We start from the raw sequence: 4,739 nt of genomic DNA, 5'->3' as shown, positions 1-4,739 counted from the left end.
TTAAGTATGTCAAAAATGAATATTTTCATTTTTTGTCACATATTTATCAAACTTTAACGGTTATATTTAACAAAAAATTATGAAGAAAATTTTTTAATTAGAAATATTATGAAACAGTCATCAAGTCTTAGGATATGTAAGCCAAAATTGCACCAAATGGACCAAAAATAATACTAGAAATTACACCATAATCAAAAATAAATCAAAAATTACCGGTTAAATCTTTTTATTTTTACAGTTCCCATTAATTTTGACAACTAGATTTTTTATTTGAAGGTGATCGAAATTGTTCACTTTTGATAAATATAAAGTACCAATTGGCTTCCCCAGATCTCATTTGTTGGGATCACACTGAATATATTATTGTTAGTGTTGCCCTAGTATATATATAAACGGTACTGTTTTAGACCTACCTTCAAACATGACCAATTTTGTTATTGGGAATTGCATTGCCTGCTATTTATTTGTTATAATGCTCCCCTACCTAATTTAAATTGTAAAAACCTCCCCACCATTCTCTGAAATCTTATATATTTCATCACAAAATTTTGTCACTTAAAAGAAAGGAGAAGTTTGGGATCTACTTATTTTTTAAGTTTACCACATCAAGCTATCTATATCTGCCTTCTAGTCCCATACCACAGTCGAACTTTGGCGTGCTTGTTGACTAAACAGTTTTACAAGTCGTTTTTAGCGACTGTACAGAACATCGTTGTCTACTTCTACCTCTTTGTCCCCGTTGTTTATGTAAAGTCGGCATGCTTACTGAAGTGGCATTTAGGAACAACGTTTCAAGCTATCATGTCGCTGAACCAGTCCCATGTGAAATCCTTGAAGTAGCTGTACTCTAGCTCGAACCTGCTTCTTAAAACTGATCAAAAACAGAGAACTTTGAATAACACGTAAGACTAGTTTGTTGTATTAAAGAAATTACGTGTTGCCGGAAAAAAAATTGATTCTTGTTATCCTTTCCTTTACAATAGAAACCCAAAATTGCCTCTATAAATACTAGTACTACTTATTGGTGCAAGACTTTCCAAGTTCCCCAATAAACACAGACAATGTGAAAAGAAGTCTGGTTCTTTTGAGATAGGTGTACATTGAAAAGAATCCTGAAGGATAGAGACCATGGTTTGATTCTTTCATTGCAGCAAGGTCAGATAACAATTCTAATTCTCTCTTCGCATGTTGTTTCTTTAACTTTTCATTCAGCATACGGCAAAATGACTTGAGGTGTACAGAGAGTTGTCGCATTTAGATGCAGAAGACCTGATATAATCCAGCTACAAACACGTACGTTACCGAAACGCATTCTGATATCTTCAAAGAGCGCCAAGTGACGAGGCATCACTTCTGTGCTTTGTAGACACATACAAAAGGAGGACCGCCTGCTGCCACAAAGCACAAGGATGACAAAGAACTGATGAAGTTTAACATGGGATTCTACATCTTAAAGTACAGTCTCATGTGCATTCATAAAACATCAGCTGCCTCCATAGTCAGCACTAGTCAACTTTGTCCCCAGTTCTACCCTCGGCTTAGCTGAAAGGCCCCTTGCTAACATCTCTTCATCATATTTCCGTGCCATATCAACCATACCCTTTTGCACCAAAGCGTCAATTAATGCATTGTAAGCAGACACATCTGGACTCAACCCCTGTTTTTCCATCTTTTCCCAAAGAATAAAGACCGGTCGAAGAAATCCCCATCTTCCAAATTTCCTCATAAGCATGACATAAGTGTCCATCCTGGGCCGCACTCCGCTTTCAATCATTCTATCAAACAACTTGAGAATCTCTCTGGCTTCTCAAGGCATCCAAAAAAGCAGTTGTATGTAATGACATTAGGCTCGCAACCCTTGCTAGGCATTTGATTAAGCAATCTATATGCGTCTTTGTACCTCCCATTTTCACACATAAGCTTGATGAGTGTGTTATATGTTGAAACATTTGGTTTGCACTCCAACTCAATCATCTCTTGACAAAGCTTAGCTGCTACATCAACACCATCTGAAATCCCAATAGCACGGATGACAATGTTATACGCGATCACATCCAAGTCAATTCCCTTCTTCTTCATTTCTTTGTATAATTTTACAGTTTTCCATGGTTTTCCGCTCTTGCATTGTACATCCATGTAAGTAGAGTACGAATATAGATCCTTTTGCACACCCCTTGTGTCCATCTCTTCCCAAAACTGTCTACACTTCCCCCACCAACTCAGTTTGAACCACCCACGAAGAAGCATATTACATATTTTTGTGTCCACTTTAAAGCAAGAATACTTCACATCATTCTTGTTCTTAGGGAAGCACAACTCTTCGGCCTCTATCACATGTTTATACTCACATAAAGCATCAATTAGATTTGAAAATGAAACTTGATCTTTTAAATTAAATTCCTCCATCTTATCAAACGTATCAATTGCTTCTTTAACCATGTGAGCAGACACATAACGTTTGAACAACACCCGGAAAGTGGTGTGGTCAGGTGTGGAGGATGCACTTCTCATTCTCTCAATCAAATTCCAAGCTGCATCAAATTCAAAAAACTTGCCTTTCTTGTAGTGCTGGTTGCAAGTTTGGATGGTGTGGTGGAAGCCACACTGCTCCTCAGCCCAGTTGAAGAACTCTAAAGCTCTTCTCCAGTCATTGTTGTAACAAGAGAGCGTCTCTAGCACGATGGTGGGGTTTAGGGGTTCAAAGGAAGCACTTGTTGAACTGGTAGGAAGATTTAGAAGTGGGGATGAATGGGGGTCAGCATAGTTGGGAAAGGGAGTGGGATTGGGGGGTTTGGAGGGAGCGGAGTGATAATCGTGATGGTGAAGCAAGTTTTCTAATTGGGTGAGAAGCAAAGAAGAAGGTAAGAAAGTTGAATATCGATAAATAACAAACGAAAGCATTCTAGAAGAGTAGGAACTGGTTTTCGAATATAATCTGCAGTAACTGTGTGGTTCTCAGGAGTGCAGGAGTTAATGATTGTCCTGTAATGTAAATTACAATGATAAAAAATGTTATATTAGTCTAGCATCACCACAGAAAGGATCTCTAAACGTTAAAAATTTTGAATTTGTCCAGTATTCAGTAATGGAAGAGTGTATACTGGCAAATATTTGTTTGCTCTTGACTTATTATTGGTGTTTCTTTATAAATACTTGTAATGGGCAGTGTAATGATGTAATCAAAATTTCATTGTTTACATGTTGTCTTTCTTTTATTTACGTAATTTAGTTCGCCTTTTATTTTCTGCTAATATATATGGCTGTATATACTTTTCATCATTTCCATAAGGTTCTTCGAACATGTTTGACCAAGACATTTGTTTTATTTAGTTTTACATTTTTCAACACATAAACAAGTACTTGAATTCCAAACTATACTGTAATGCACAATTTCTAATAAAACAAAAACTCAACTGAATCCCATCTCGATCTCAACTCAATTCACAAATCACAAATCATTCATGATCACATAAAAACCATCTCTTAACACATTTCACATCCCTTGTTATGATAATTTGATTTAAGGACAAAAGGAAACTTACCAATTTACTAGAAAAATTGATGGACAACATCACAGAAGTAATTGCAGCCACTAGACCCCAGCCAGTTAGAGTTGAGGGGCTTTTGACTCTTCTTTTGTTTCTGCAAAGTAAAAAATAAGCCTCAATGCATTGACACTACCAACCAAGAAACAAAAGGAAATTTCCTGATTCAATTTACCAAACCAACGTAATACAATTTCAAGTTAGCAATTCCCCAATTCATTCCCCCACCCACCCCAAACACACACAAAAAAAAACTACTAAACTTGAATATATTGTAGAACTTAACTTAAAGAACAACCCAGTTTAGCATAGATAATTCACTGTAAACTAATTTCTCAAGTTGGTAAATTTTATAATTACCTATCGTTTTAAAAAAAAATTAGAACTTTTAAAACCATAATGGAGCTGCAATCACCTCTCTCTTATTATAAGATTTCAATTTGGTTATCATAACCAATGGCGGATCCAAGATTTCAAAGTCATGGGTGCTCGTTGGAAAGAGTTGCGAAAGAAGACGGTAGAAGAATTTAGCTATGGGTGCTCACTCAGTAGTTATCTAAAATTTTTGCTAATTGCCTACGTAAATATACTAAATCTGGGTAAAGAAAATGGGTGCTTGAAGCACCCACAACTCTTCATGTGTATCCACCACTGATTATAACCTAATATATTTGATAAATTAAAGAAAAAAACATGTACGGACAATATTAATTGAAAGCTAATATTCTACAGGATATTTTTTCAAAACAGAAAATAATTAGTACTCAGCTTATGAAGTAATAATCTTAAGATGTACTTACCAAAAAAACAATAATACTCCTAATAACTTTAAGATGTGCAATTGAATTACATTGTTCTAAAATGTGAAATGGAGTCCGCTTATAAACGCTTAAACTAATTTCGTTTTTCAATTGTAACAGACTAACAGTATACATACATGAGTTTTCAGGCTTCAATAGATATAACTGAATGAATAGCTTTATTAGAGATATACTGGCCAATGGCTCAAACTCTCAATCCTTTACAAGATCATAGCATCTTGTTCACCGACTCAAAGCATGAAATTGTAATATAAAACATGTGATTTTTGCATCAAGGATGAAGACTAGTAGTGTTAATTAGCACATTTCAGGATGCAACGAGTTGCAGTGTCTTCTTAAAATACGCATAGAACTAAATTAAGAACCAAAAAGA

The 4,739-nt window shown here is 35.5% G+C and overlaps 1 pseudogene; it reads right to left on the bottom strand.

Annotated features, from left to right (window-relative positions):
* Nucleotides 1–918: 918 nt before the first annotated feature.
* Nucleotides 919–4,713, bottom strand: LOC107825150 (pentatricopeptide repeat-containing protein At1g80550, mitochondrial-like; annotated as a pseudogene).
* Nucleotides 4,714–4,739: the final 26 nt, after the last annotated feature.

The sequence above is a fragment of the Nicotiana tabacum genome, unplaced genomic scaffold (assembly GCF_000715075.1).
Source record: "Nicotiana tabacum cultivar K326 unplaced genomic scaffold, ASM71507v2 Un00634, whole genome shotgun sequence".
Lineage (NCBI taxonomy): Eukaryota > Viridiplantae > Streptophyta > Magnoliopsida > Solanales > Solanaceae > Nicotiana > Nicotiana tabacum.
Note: the sequence above shows the minus strand (reverse complement) of the source record. Positions and strands in the feature narration are given on the sequence as shown.